The sequence below is a fragment of the Paramisgurnus dabryanus genome, chromosome 17 (assembly GCF_030506205.2).
Source record: "Paramisgurnus dabryanus chromosome 17, PD_genome_1.1, whole genome shotgun sequence".
NCBI lineage: Eukaryota > Metazoa > Chordata > Actinopteri > Cypriniformes > Cobitidae > Paramisgurnus > Paramisgurnus dabryanus.
Genome location: NC_133353.1, coordinates 16,172,168 through 16,188,093, shown reverse-complemented (window position 1 = coordinate 16,188,093; position 15,926 = coordinate 16,172,168). Strand labels below are relative to the sequence as shown.

The following is a 15,926-nucleotide window of genomic DNA, read 5'->3' as shown; positions in this document are numbered from 1 at the left end:
ACAATACCCTAAAAATTATGCGTAATGAAGTATTGCTCAGCATTTTTCATTATTATTGTGCATAACATTTGGGGTGGGCAAGCAAAGTTAGTCTGGGGTATGATATCTTAGAAAGATCTAATTATTAATATAATTATTAATTATCTTTGAGCAGCTGCCCGACATTTCTTTTGTTCAGACATTTCAACCATTGCAAACACTGACAAAGACTGTACAACGCAGAATTGTCAAGTTACTGATGCAATCAGGTGTTAGTGCACATGTCCCTCCAAACGAACAAGTTTTCATGCCTGTAATTAGGTTTATTCGGGTTCATGCACTGCTGCAAGAACCAACAGGTAGATCACAACAAAGTACCACAAGAGCGATTCCAGAAATTATACGGAGAAGTCTGATTTCGAGTCACCCTCGCAGCATTATGATAACATCCTCCTGTTGGTTCTTGTGGTTCTGCATGAAGAAGCTCCCTTTCACATTATTTATTGGAGTGACGTTTCGGGTCTCTACGACCCTTCCTCAGACTAACCGGAAGTAAACACAGTTGCCTTTTATAATCAATGTGTCATGTAATTACACCACACACATATAACACAATTAATTAAATATGCACAATATTCATCATAATTGTCATAATTTGAATGTGGTCCTCCTCTTCTTTCATTCGTGTTTCAATATCACAGACACTGGAAATTAACATAATCTTGATTTCAGTCTTGGCAGTCTATCTATCTATCTATCGGACATAAATGTCAGTTTGCTTAGGCAACATAAGAGTATTTGTAATTTGATAAAACATTACAGTACTATCATATTCAGAGAGGTTTAAATGATTAAATGACAATATAATTTATAGTATAAATTTAGGTAATTTGAACAAATCGTCTCTTTACATAAAATCCTAATCTTTTAAAGGTTATTCAGATTATATCATCGAACAAGTTAACGCACCCTTGATTCCTCTGAAGTGTCCTCCTGGGTTTGAGTTCACAGCATGATGTTAACAAACTCGTCACGCTTCCCCGTTTCAGTCTATGTAACCCCGGGAGTGAACAAACAATGCAGTCCTGATTAAAAACTTTGGAGCACCCTCTTGTGTTGTCTGTTATCTAATGAGAAAGTCAGTGAATTATTTTGATAATAAAATTGATATTATCAATTTCTTGATTAATAGGATCTTTCCGTTAATAGGATGTACAGCCTAACACACAACATCGCATTCGCAACTCTCATGTGATTCATTCTGGGTTTCTTCCCACCAGAGGCTCGGATGTGTGAAATCCGCGATTTGTACCTACCCTTTCCGTAAAAAATGTAAATTTGTTTTAAAACTTGTACATTTGTTCACCCATTATAAATTTGTAAAAACACTTGTAATTTTGTTCACTCATTGCAAATTTGTTTAAACACTTGTAAATTTGTTTAAAAAACTAACACAGTCTCACTCCATGGCGTCAATATTTGACGACACTTGACCATGCGTCAATATGTTGACGCGGAGGGTATACCTTTCGCGTCATTTTTTGACGAACTGGGGACTTCAATACTATTACGTCCGTTGCATTCTCTTTCCTATTTTCTTACCATTTTCGCGTTGGTTTAGGGTTAGATTACGCAAAATTAAACAGTGTACGCGAAATTAAACAGTTGTCACCTGGCGTTGGGGTTAGAGTTAGGTACGCGAAATTAAACAGTTGTCACCTGGCGTTGGGGTTAGAGTTAGGTTTGGGTAGGGATGTCATTATGTAAATCTAACCCTAAACCGACGCGAAAATGGTAAGAAAATAGGAAAGAGAATGCAACGGACTTAATAGTATTGAAGTCCCCAGTTCGTCAAAACATGGTCAAGTGTCGTCAAATATTGAGACATGGGTGAGACTGGGTTGAAAAAACATGTACATTTATTCACTCATTGTAAATTTGTCAAAAAAACTTCTAAATTTGTTAAATAAGTAATTTACCATTGTCATTTTTTTGCACTTCCAGGCCAAAGTAGAAACAGGCCATTGTTAAAGGTGACCAAGAATGGATTGAAATAATATGTTACATTGTTCTTTGATATCTAAATATAAGGTATGTGGCTTTTTTAAGTGAAAAAATGATCCAGAGATGGTTTTAGATGTCCATTTACAACCGTAGGATTTGCGTTCAGAATGAAATGGTCTGTTATTACCTTATTTGGAAGGGTCATGAATAATAATAATGAGCTGCCCTCTGATTGGCTGTTTTCCAAGGGGATCACGTCACAATCAGGAGTTAATCGCAAGATGTTTAAATGACAAACACGTTCTTATGGATGTATTTCATTATTCTATGCCGCGATGAAGATATTATGACAGTGCCTGTAAGGATTTTATACGCTGCTGTTGTGTTATTTGAGTTGTTTCTGAATGAAGGCAAACTGCTGTCAGCGAGTCGTGTTCACAGAGTTCAGGGAAAATTCCCAATATCAAGTTTGAATTAGCGCTTCAGGTGAGTGACAAAAACACACGCGCACTTAAGTTAAGTTAGTATTTAGTTGAATTTTATGAAAACACAGGCAGTAATGAATATTTACATCCGTGTAAATAGGTTGTCATGCAATCTATTCCATTAAGTTTGATGGTTAACAATAGCTGAAGTAAACTTTATTACAGACGCATCTTGCGTTCGATCTCGACAACACAGTAAATTATCGTTAATGTTGTTTGCTCACTAAGAAACTTTACATTTAAACCGAAGTCAACAGTAATAAAATCACTACTTACGGTTTGTTGTAGAGGTTGTAATGGCCATATTGCCTCCTTTTTCAGTATTGAATGCTGAGCGAAGCCTTCTTGATATACCAGGTTCAAAAAACTCTCCACGGTGAAATGGCCGGAGGAAACAAACAGCTTTAGATTGAATTGCTCCGGTATCCGGTTGTATTTATATCCATTTTCTGCCATTTACGTCCTTGCTTGTTTTTTCTCAATACCTGCAAAACTTCCGATGATTCTGCTGCTTACGTCTGGCTGGCCTAGAATATGGGCATGTATATAGAAATGTTGGGGGCGTCCATCTCGACGGTTACGTCACTGTCTGTGTTATGTTGAAATTGGCCTGTTTTTCGGTGGACTTTTGAAATCACGAGATTTACATAAGAATGAGGAAACATTACTGTTTGAGGCTCACGATATGTCATTACCATATACAGAGCTCTAATACTTCAGCTATGACGAGATTAATGCAGTTTTACATTCTTGGTCACCTTTAAGTTTCAAACAACAATCCATAAGAGAGATAGCAGGAACATTGGATAATGCACTGGAGAACTCAGCAACAACAAAAATGACCTGGCATCTTTGGAAGACAACAGTGGTGGATGATGGCAGGATTCGCTCTGAAATAAATCACTTCACAACATCCAGTCATGTGAAGAACACTCAAGGAGGTAGTTATTGTTAAAGTCTACAATAAAGAGAAGACTCTATGAGAGCAAATACAGAGGGTTCACAAAAATGTGAAAACCATTCATAAACCCCAAGAATAGAACATCTAAAAAACCAAACCAGTTCTGAACCATTTCCCAACCTGTACCAAAATGGCAAGGAAGAAAAAAGTATGGTAAAGGCTTGGAACAGCTAACAGTCCAAAGCATACATCATCATCTTTAGAACATGCTGGTGGTAATATGATGGCATGAACATGCATGGCTTTCAGTGATTCTGCATTACTGGTGTTTATTGATGATGTGGTCGAAGACCAAATCATTTTAAAGTGTATAGGGATATACTGTCTGCCCAGATTCAATGAAATGCAGCAAAGTTGACTATGATGTTTCACAGTACAAATGGACAATGACCCAAAACACCCTACAAATCCAAATTAGGAGGTTTTGAGGGTAAAAAGTATAATATTCTGAGGTCTTATTTATAGAATTGTGCATAGGGCCCTTACTAAAAGTGTATGTGCCCCAATAGCCAAAAATGACATATCCCACAAAATATTTAGACTTGTAAAACTGTGCGTATGCACATCTGTAATCTATGGCTGCGTCCCGAACCACATATTCACTGAGTAAGTACTTAATTTCAATGAGTACCTATTTAACAAGCAGTACGTACATTTGCGTTAGTATGGACATCAACCGCCATGTTGAGATTTATTTATTTATCCATAAACTTGTTCTGCACCATAAAGCATGCCTGATACATCTATACATAATAACAATTAGACAAATAACAGAACAAACACAAAACAAATATACAAAAAAGTTCCCCTCGCCCCAACAACCCCTCACTCATGTACAAAACATCAGGACAAGAGAACCCCACTACATAACTAGGACAAAGTGCAATTGTGCATACCATGATAGTCCCACAAGGGAGAAAGTACATAGTGCTAGTGTAAAGTGCTGTCCTCCAGATACTCCTCCTTATTCATCAATACAATGCTAGTTGGTATAAAAGACTTACTAGCTCGATTTGTTTGAAAATAAGATTGCCTAAATCTCCTTCTTGATGGCAACATCTCATATGCCTGATGTAGGGGATGTGACTCATCTTTATGTATTGCTTGACCTTTCTTCAACACCCTTCTTGCACAGGTACTAGCCATGCTTTCTAATTCTGTTCCTGCAACCTTACTGGCCAAATTAACTATCTTCCTCAGTCTGTTTTTGTTAATTACAGACAAGGAGAAATACCAGGCTACACAACAAAAAAGTAGCGTGCTCTCCACAAATGAATGGTAGAAAAGCAGCATAATTTCTCTATCCACTCTAAATTGTCTCAACCTCCTCATGAAATGCAGCCTTTGCATCCCCTTTTTATAGATGGTGTCAATATTACTGTTCCATTTCAGCTTATTGTCTACTATTGTGCCTAAGTACTTATGCTCAGTTACTATCGCAATTTCCTCTCCATTTAGTCTCAAACACTGGTGGGACTGGCTCCCAGTTCTGTAGTCTATTATTATTTCCTTTGTTTTGTTTATATTTAGAAGAAGACAGCTGGACCTACACCAATCTACGAATCGGTCCACCCAGGCCCTATAGTTGGTCTCATCATTATTCTGTATTAGCCCCACTATTGCTGTGTCATCTGCAAATTTTATAGTAAGATGCTCAGATGTATCACTTCTACATTCATTAGTGTAAAGAGTAAATAATACTGGTGAGATGACACTGCCTTGTGGCGATCCTGTATTGGTGTTAATTGGAGAGGACACAGCTTCATTCACCTTAACACACTGTGTTCTCACCGTCAGAAAGGACTCAACCCACCTAATTATGTTAGGATTCACCCCTAACTGCCCCAACCTCTCCATCATAATGTGGGGTCTGATTGTATTAAAGGCGGATGAAAAGTCTATAAAGAGAACCCGTGCATATCGTTTAGGGTTATCCAGATGACAATAGATATTATGGAGCATATACAGGAGGGCATCATCTGTGCTCCGCTTAGTTCTATAGGCAAACTGTAAGGGGTCAATATTACATTGCACATCATGCAGAATATGTCTCAGAATTATTTTTTCTAGGCTCTTCATCACAATTGATGTGAGGGCAATTGGACGATAATCATTCAAATCAGCTGGTCTTGCTACCTTAGGAATTGGCACTATGAGCGATGACTTCCAAGCTTTCGGAATATAGTGTGTATATAAAGACTTCTGAAAAAGTTGGCAGAAAATTGTACTAAGTTGTTCACTACACTTCTGCAGAACCCTTCCACTTATTTGATCAGGGCCCGATGCTTTTTTGAAATCAATTTTATTAAAAACTCTACGCACCTCATCTGCTGTAATAATTGGCGGAGTACCACACTGTAGCTGGTGTCTAATAGCATCACGCTCCAGAAGAAAGTCTGATGTTTCAAACCGTGCATAAAAACCATTTAGTTTGTTTGCAAATGCTTGATCATGTCCCTTTGTATCTATGTGCCTTTTCTTCTCTTCCTTCCCTATCATCGTATACATCCCTTGCCATGCATGTTTAAGGTTATTCCCCCTCATTTCCGCCTCTATATGCCGTTTAAATTTCTGTTTACAGTCATTTGTTATTTGTATAATCTCCTTCTGAATTTCTTTCATTTTAAGCCTGTCTCCCTGTTCAAAAGCTTTCCTTTTCCTGTGCAGTGCAACTTTTAATTCTTTATTTACCCAAGGTTTATCATTTGGAAAAACCCTAAAAGTTTTTTCAGGAATTATACAGTCCACACAGAACCGAATATAGTCAGTAACCACTGAAGTCAGCTCTTCCAAATTTTTACTCGTATTCACAAAAATGTCCCACACAGTGCATTCGAAACAGCCTCTTAGGCATTCAACAGACTCATCGGTCCACTGTTTGATTGTCTTTATCTCGGGTTTGCTGGTCTTAAGCTTTTGTTTGTACTGCGGGACAAGCTGAATTGCATTATGATCCAAATCTCCAAGGGGTGGTTTAGCATAGCCCTTATAAGCGTCTTTAATATTCCCAAAACATAGATCAAGTGTCTTTTCCCTTCTTGTCGGGCATTTGACGTATCGATAGTAATTGGGCAAAACGCCTTTGATTGAACATCCATTAAAATCTCCGAGAACAAACTTTGGCGCGTCAGGTGCCATGTTTTCTAATTTGGTCATTGTGTCATATATTATATTTGCCGCGACCTTAGTATTAGCGCGGGGATGAATGTACACCACAGTGACAAACACCTGCCCAAATTCTCTAGGTAGATAATAAGGTCTGACCGACAGTGACAATAGCTCAATATCCTCCGAGCAGTGGGAGTCTCTTACAATGTAATTTCCACACCATCCTTCATTGATATACACACACACTCCCCCACCCATTCTTTTGCCGGTTACCTGTGCATCACGGTCCAGTCTAATCGGGTCGCTAAACCCGGTAATCCTGAGTGTTGAGTTATCAATCGTATCTTTAAGCCATGTTTCCGTAAAGCACAACATACAACTTTCCCAATACTCTGAGAGGTACCTCACAGCGTTCCGTAGCTCCGTAAGTTGCTTCACTAAGGAGCGGGTGTTAGCCAGAATGACCGTAGGTAGAGGTGGCTTTCTCCCCCGTGCGCGAACCCTATGCCGTACACCTCCGCGCCGGCCTCTTTTCCTCGCTGCGGTGGATGTCCGTAGACACTCCTCAGGCAGATCGACTGGGAAGTTTCCGCTGTGAAGATCCCTAAGTTGCCAGAGTTGATCCCGGGTATAACGTATAATCCCATGTGTTGTTGCGGCGGCCGACGCATATCCCTGGCTTCGTAAAAGGGATGTTGACAGCAACAGATGAATCACCAGGACAATAAACAAAAGCTGCGTAACAAAACGCATCGTTGACGTTATGTTGACGTTATCATGGGACCTATGACGTAGTAGCCTTGTTTAAGTTCATGCAGAACCACAAGAACCGACAGGAGGATGATCGCGATGCCGCGAGGGTGACTCGAAATCAGACTTCTCCGTATGATTTCTGGAATCGCTCTCACGGTACGTTGTTGTCATACACCTGTTGGTTCTTGCAGCAGTGCATGAACTTGAATAAACCTAATTACAGGCATGAAAACGTATGCGTGCACTAACACCTGATTGCATCAGTAACTTGACAAATTTTGCTTTGTACGGTCTTTGTCAGTGTTTGCAATGGTTGAAATGTCTGAACAAAAGAAAGGTCGGGCAGCTGCTCAAAGATAATTAATAATTATCTTTTATTAAAATAAGTAATAATTAAGATCTTTCTAAGATATCATACCCCAGACTAACTTTGCTAGCCCACCCTTAATGTAATGCACAATAATTAAGAAAAATGCTGAGCAATACTTCATTACGCATTATTTTTAGGGTATTGTCAGTGTATTATTTTAAAATGTATTTTCAGATGACAGTTATCCTTGAATACAAACTAGACAAATGCAGGCCATGTGAATATATACATTTTTAGTGAAGCGATGATTTTATTTTATTTAGTTAAAATAACAGGTAACATGAATAAAAAAATGAATAAATAAAACCATCAAAATAAATAAAAATGTATAGAAGTGAATACACATAACAACACTTTATTTAAATGTTTTTTTCGAACAAACTATCACATATTTACTGCCATCTCGACATCTGTGGCAATTCTGTAGCTTTATTTTGAAGAATTAGCTGAGCACCTGGGAAATCCTGGGTCTGTGCATCGTTTATCGAAATCACCCGATTAGCTGGTCTCCGGTCGATATGACGATTGCTTTGCTGGCATAGATAAGTCTCCATCGATGCTTGCTTCAGAATCTGGGTAGACTCAGTAGGGCATCCGGGCATTTCTCGCCTACTCATTTTCTGAATACTGAGGTTTCGGACATACTACTGTGTTCACATACTGTTTCTCCTACTATATAGTAGGTAAGTAGGCGGCTTTGGATGCTACTTAATCATCATGAAACCCCGCTGTTTCAGCTCAAGTCTACCTTACTATCATTTTGAAAAATGCAACTTAAATGGGCGTGGATGCTGTGAGAAGAATGGCGAGGAGTGGCGATATCACTATATTAATATTTTTAACTTATTAAGATTTAATTTAAGAATAGCAGTACCTGTACACACTGCATATAAATTTGGTTGTCACGTCACCTTTTAATACTTAATCCTGTTCTATACACACACAGTTCAGTAATTTACGGCCCTGACAACCGCATTCTACAACCAAATTAACTCCCACAAAATGCAGGAATACACCGCATTTACATAAACTCTGCATAGTGTGTACATAACCGAACTGAACAAATAGTTAATAAAGTATTTAATAGTGCATCGTGGACATGACAGCCAGGTCTTTCTACTGAAAAAAATAAATGCCTAGAAGGGGAAAAAGTCTTATGTTTGCGCGGTGCAGAAAATGACAGAGGGACAAGCGTTTGCTGCCTGTTGCCAGATTTTGCACGAAATAAACAACGAACAAGAAAATCCAATAATAAACTGAAATAAATCCAAATGCTTTACATCAAAGTTCAAAATATTGGGACCAGATCTTCACACTTTAATAACACCAAAAACGTAATCACTTCATGAGACAAAAGCCATAAACGGTCAAGCACCAAAACGGTATGTACGTAAGTACAAAAAAGACGAGCACCTGGCAACACTGCAAGACCGCTCTGTGGAGCAGCAGCCTAACAAATGCGTACAATACACAATGCCAAGACGGTGGTTTATCATAATGCTGTTCAATTATTTTGCTCAAGCTGTGATTGATAAGCACGCGACAGAATGTTGCTATGTCTCTGTGTCAATCTTCACATTTTCGGGAGTGAGTCTTGTTTGCAGTGTGTACGCAGCCATTTCAACAAAGGTCATCTCTCAAAATCTCTCAAACACAGCCTTATTGTATAGATGAGAAGTAAACAAAAAAATTATATATTATTTGTATTATTGAAAATGTATATTTTTCTTACATTTATGCTTTCAAGGGCCAGAAATGTAAACAGAAAATGAGGAGCGTTTGAGGGTTAAGATACCTGGTAAGCCTGTAACGCTCTGCAACCACTATAGGTCACAGAGTGTACAAAAATAATAACGGGGAATATACTCGCCTCTAAAACAGTAAAATAAGATAACAGAATATAATGACACAGACACCAGTAACATTTAACTTGCCCAAGTGTATTATACAAAAGAAAAACATATAACACATGACACAAGACACTCATCTCATTACATGTTCATTTAAACTATAGTTTAATAAAATAATGTATGTTACCAGCAATACATCAATTACAACCTTACTATAGTGATTGTATTTACTAGCTGCTGACCTCATATTATTTTTGCTTCAAAAGTGCATAACTCACCTGTAAAAATCATCAAACAATTCTATAAATGTTTCTTAGAAAAAGCTTTTTATTTTATTAACTTTTTTATTGCACTTTAATTGTAAAGATGTTCCTACAATTAAAAACAACTAGTCTGAGATTTATATTCCCTAGTCGTTTTTGAACTACTGTATACTAGAATCCTCCACCTCTCCCAGTTGTAAAAAAAAGTTACTTTTACTATGAGTTAAGTTAAAATGACTTACTTTTTACTTTTACTTGAGTAGATTTTTAGACCAGTAACTTTACTTTTACTTAAGTAAAATATTATTAAAGTAACTTTACTTTTACTTGAGTACAATATTTTACTACTCTTTCCACCTCTGCACATGACGCAACAAACTCATATTTTGAAAACACGAGCAACACATGACACTCCGAACACATATTTTGAATTTGCACCCCAGAAGAACAGTCTCCAGCCGCCACTGGCCAGGGCAGTATTTAATATAACTCTGACTGTGTTTGGCTAAAGAAAGAAAGACAAATATCTTGGATGACATGGGGTTAAGTAAATAAGTTAAAAGTTTACCTAAAATTTACAATTTTATCATTTACTCACCTTCATGTTGTTCTAAACTTGCCAGAGTTTCTGTAATCTGATGAATACAAAGCAAGATATTTTTATAAATTATGGCAATCATACAGTTGATGGTACACATTGACTTCCATAATAGGAAAAAGAAATCCTATGGAAGTAAATGAGCAGCTGTGTACTTAACATCATTTATCAAAATATCTTGTAACAATAAAGAAACTCATGCCGGTTAAGAACATATAAACAGGGCCTGTGTGATCACTAAAGCTTAATGAAAGACAAATCTTACCTTGAAATAAAATTTGACACAGACTACTAAAAATCTAATGAATGAAAAAGATAAAAAATAATATATAACGCACAAATGTTAAGAACAACAATGCAGTATAGTGCTCAGTATAACAGGGCTCCAGACTAACTTTTTTCACTAGGAGCACAGTGGCCCCCAACTGAAAATTTTAGGGGCGCAACCAAAAAAATTAGGGGCACACACCGTAAATCAACATGCTAACCAAATAATCACATTTCTACAAATTTCCACTGTATTACTAATAAATACTTTGATGATAGATGCAGAAAGTACAATGTCACTGTTTCAAATTCAATGTCACATCACAAAAAAGGGTCAAATTTACAGCTCGCACATGTGCAACTGGATGTAAAATTCAGTGGCACACTTTCAAATTTGGTGGCAAAATGCCAGCATTTGGTGGCAGTCTGGAGCCCTGTATAACGTGTTTCAAATAATTAAATTAAATTAAATTTACATTATGTGTATACTATATATCAGTACAGTGGCATGCAAAAGTTTGGGCACCCCTGGTAAAAAAAATATTTCTGTTAATGTGAACACTTAAGCGAGTGGAAGATGAAATGATCTCCAAAATGCATTTTGTTAAACATGAAACACTCTTTTGCAATATTTTAACCAATTTTAGTGTATTGTTTTATTTTCTGGGATTTTAGAATGAAAAGGAAAAGCAGCACCCTGCAAAATAATGGGAACCCCAGGAAATCTGAGCTCTACGATAACTTTGACCAAGGTATCAGACCGCAATTAGCCTGTTAGGTTCATGGCTTGTTCACAGTCATCATTAAGAAAGGCCATGCTCTTAGGAGTTACAATAAGCCTATCTTCTGGTAACCACCCGTAAACCAAGGGCCAGACTGAGTGGAAGATTCAAGAAATAGGTCACTACCTCCGTACCTACTGCCACCAGTACCAGGACAGCTGGAGCTGCTATCTTCCTTGGGCTGAATATGCCCAAAACTCCCTTCCTCTATCCTCTTCCAATGTATGCTGGGTTACCAACCTCCTGTCTTCCTTTGGTCAGATGAGCCCTCGACGGTTCCAACTGTCGAAGATTGGTTCCATCAGAGCGAGGGGGTCTGGGACTGGGCTTACGTACATCTCCCACAGGCAGTGCGGAGGCATAAAGACCAAGCCAACCGACGACGCTCTAACCCACCTGAATACCAGCTTGGCCAAAAGGTCTGGCTCTCCACCCGGGATATCCACCTCCACCAGCCCTGTTGTAAGCTAAGTCCCCATTACATTGGTCTTTTCAATGTGCAAAGGCAGCTGAATGAGGTCACTTACAGGCTCAATTTACCTCCCGAATACAGGATTTCACCCTCATTTCATGTTTCATTGCTTAAGCCCTTCACTAACCCTGTCACTTCTCCCTCCACAGATCCTGACAACACAGCTGTGCCTCCTCCTCCTGTTCATGTGGAAGAGGAGCCCATCTACCGAGTCTGCAACAGCTTGAACTCTACTTCCTGGTTCTGAGCGTGACAGCTACTAGCCAGGACTATCTTATCTACAATGCGTACAATGTCATTTATATCATCCAAATTTGGAAAAAGTGACTTTGAGATGGAACTCTGATATAACTGATGAGGAGGTATGTAGGTATGCCTCTGAACTATAAAAGAGAAATTTAAAAACTCTATGTCAGCACATCCCAGGTGAAAAAGAAATATATTTAAATAGTATTTTTTGGGACATACTTAATATATTTAAAAGCTACTATACTAAATGCATATTAAATGTATTATATTGAACACACTTCAAATATATTAAATGCATTTCAAGATATATTTAAAGTCAATTTTAATCTATTTGCATTATATTTAATATATTGAAATTGTGTTAAATTGGAACAACTTCAAATATATTTAGTGCAATTTAAGTGTACTTCTTTAAAATTCATGTGAAATGCACTTCTCATACACTTAAAAATACAGTTAGAATACATTTAAAGCTTAATTTAACTGTGCTTTAAGAACACTTTAATAGTACTTCAGCATATTAGAAATATACTAGCATTACATTAATAGAAATGTATTAGCATTACACTACTATTTTATTATAAAGCTGTTTTTAATATTTAAAATGTTATATTAAAATCATTAAATATTAAGACACATACACATATTTTGAATACAGAACAATTTAATATACTTCATATTGTGTTGTGTACATTACAAAAATATCTAAAGTAAATTAATCAAGCACAGAGACATACACAATCTAAGACCAAAGAGAAACATATAAAACAAATATCAGAGAAATGCAATTACAGAGCTACTTCTATCAAATTGTACAACATTAACATTAAATGTATTAATGAAAAGTACACTATGAATATGCAATCACTAAATATTCATAAGCAATGATTATATAATAATCATAATGTAATTCTCTGCATAAAAAGTTACTGAAAAAAAAAATGTTTTAAGTGCAATTTAAAGACTGAGTGCACAATGTTTGAAAAACGCTTTGGAAAAGGAAATTGGGCCGACTACCAAAACACACTTGTAGCCAACCAGCAGTAAGGGGCGTGTCTACTAACTGACATCCTTGCCGGGGTTGCGTATGTGTGTGGTGGCTCTATCAAAAGAAGGTCCCGATTCTATTGGGGTAGAGGCATGTTTGTTTAGGTAATTTCAAATGTTAACATTGGCTTTCAAAAATAGTGCACTCCGCCTTTAACCAACTTAAGATAAACCTATAAAAAGCTGAACTAAAACACAAAACAGTTTAGATGTCACATGTTTAAGTGGAGGGTCACTTCTTGCAATTCAGACACCGTAGTAATTGAAGACTGCTTTATCACACAGTCTGTGAAAAGGAAACAAAATATACCAATTAACCAATAATGAATGAACATTTGGCTATCCATGTTTAAAATAAATTGGCATAGATATGCATGTATGGAAGTTTTGTTAACTTCTCAGTTTACCTTTTAAAGCTTTGACTGTGTCCTCATCAAGCGTGTCAGTTGTATCTGTCAGAGCACTCTACAAGTGGGAATGAAGATAGGATTAGAACAGGCTCATGAAATAAAGCAACCTGTGTGTATTACAGGATATGTTTTACATTGATAATTGTGTTTTATTTGAACCTAGATCATTTTCCATTGTTTGTCTATTGTGGTCTTGCAAACTTAAGCTTCACCTCTGTTTAAGGACATTTAAGGAAATCAGAAATGATGCCAAACAGGGCTCCAGACTGCTATCAAATGGTGGCCACCAAAATTTGAGAGTGTGCCACTGAATTTTACATCCGGTCGCACATGTGCGACCAGCAAATTTGACCTTTATTTTGTGATATGACACTGAATTTGAAAAAGTACATTGTACTTTCTGAATCTATAATTAAAGTATTTATTAGTAATACAGTATAAATTAGTAGACATGTGAATATTTGGTTAGCATGTTGTTTTACCGTGTGTGCCCCTTAATTTTCTGGTTGCGCCCCTAAAATTTTCAGTTGGGGGCCACTGTGCTCCTAGTAAAAAAAGTTAGTCTGGTGCCCTGCCAAATGGTATATGCAAGGATGACTAGGCCAAGTCCCTTACAGCTTTACAATAAAAACAAACGGTTTTTACAAGAATAATTCAAAAGGACAGAAATTAGCCACCTGGAATGGATGTGTTGCAAACGTTTTTCTTCCGAATCACTCCACAATTGTCCCAATTCAAAAATGTCAATAGCAGTTGATCTGAAAAACAACAGGCAGGTAAATGATGATTAATGATTTGTTTTCGTTTTAAGAATTATTTACCCCGAGTACAATATATTTAAGACAATATAATATAATCAAACCCAGCCTCGGCAGTTTTACAATCTCTAATAAAAGTATCCCTTCTCACAATGTCATTTTTGTGTCCATATGTAATTAGAAATACATTTAAAAATAAACAAAAAGACAATAAGGTTGTCAAGATTGAACTGATATAATCATTAGTCATTGAACAATACTAGAGTTATAATAACCATATGGTCATATCATGGTATTTTCAGGTAAGACAGCTCAAACATTTATTTTAAACTAACGTTAGCGTTGCAATAGAAACATTAGAAAAACTTAAACGTGAAAACAAATAGCAACAACAAACTTACCACCAAGAATAAGTCTTTCTATGCGCTGTATCTTCATTTGTTCCTGTCTACTTGGGATCTGGTTGGTCATATTTATGTCGCTGTGCTAAAAAAAAAGAAAGGTTTTAATGATTTCTGAAATGCTTAAGAGAAATGCCTAACGTTAGTCAGAAAATAAAGATGTTCAAATTACCACACGCAACACAGACATAACGTTACATAAAGAAGCTGGGTTAAATGTAATTTAATGTTTACTTATTTAATAGTTAACTTAATAAAGAAATGCGAAAATCTGTCATCACTTACCCTCGTGTTGTCTCGTTCATCTCCAAACAAAAAGCGAAATACTTTTTCCCTCGACGTCAGATCCACTAAAACTGCTCATATTTTAAATCGAGTTGTTTTATCTTAGTCCTCTGGTGAAATACGATCGCCGATTAATTAAATAAATACGTTTAATGCAGAGTCGCCATCTAATTTAACAGTTTATACGTTTAACGCAAGCAACCACATGCACCTCGTGAACTGAACTCACTGAACAACTACAGCTTTCAAATAGCACCGTGACGTGTTACTATGACAACAACCAATCAGGTTTAGTCACGTGTGTCACGTGTGTTGTTTGAACATAAACACTAGCAAACGTAAGATTTTAAGCAAATCTTTGAAAAAATAGTTTATTATGCAATCGGAATGATATAATGTTGAAATGTTTGAGGAAAGTTCAATGTTAGCTTATTACAATTAATGAATCATGTTTTGAAAAAAGTATGTTTTATCCAAATATACTAAAACTTCACTAGAAGTACATTTATGTTAAGCATATTTCTTAAAAATGTAATTATGCATATATTTATTACCAGCATACTTTTAGTACACTTAATATAAATACATTAAAAATATTCTTAAGTTTAGCATATTTCTTAAAAATGTAATAAAGCATATATTTATTACCAATGTACTTCTAGTACACTTAATACAAATACATTAAAAATATTCTTAAGTTTAGCATATTTCTTTAAAATGTAATTAAGTATATATTTATTACCAATGTACTTCTAGTACACTTAATATAAATACATTAAAAATATTCTTAAGTTTAGCATATTTCTTAAAAATGTAATTAAGTATATATTTATTACCAGTGTACTTCTAGTATACTTTTAAAAAATATGTTTAAATGCAATTTA

The 15,926-nt window shown here is 36.4% G+C and overlaps 1 long non-coding RNA gene across 2 annotated transcripts; it reads right to left on the bottom strand.

The window, feature by feature from the left end:
• Window positions 1-12,909: 12,909 nt before the first annotated feature.
• LOC135737347 (uncharacterized) lies at window positions 12,910-15,486 on the bottom strand. Of its 2 annotated transcripts, XR_010528435.2 has the most exons (5): window positions 15,043-15,486; window positions 14,758-14,842; window positions 14,081-14,356; window positions 13,596-13,653; window positions 12,910-13,474 (listed from the first exon to the last, which is right to left on the bottom strand). It is a non-coding gene; the product is annotated as an uncharacterized lncRNA (long non-coding RNA). The 2 variants fall into 2 exon arrangements; XR_010528434.2 differs by lacking the exons at window positions 12,910-13,474; window positions 13,596-13,653 and having other exon boundaries at window positions 13,958-14,356.
• Window positions 15,487-15,926: the final 440 nt, after the last annotated feature.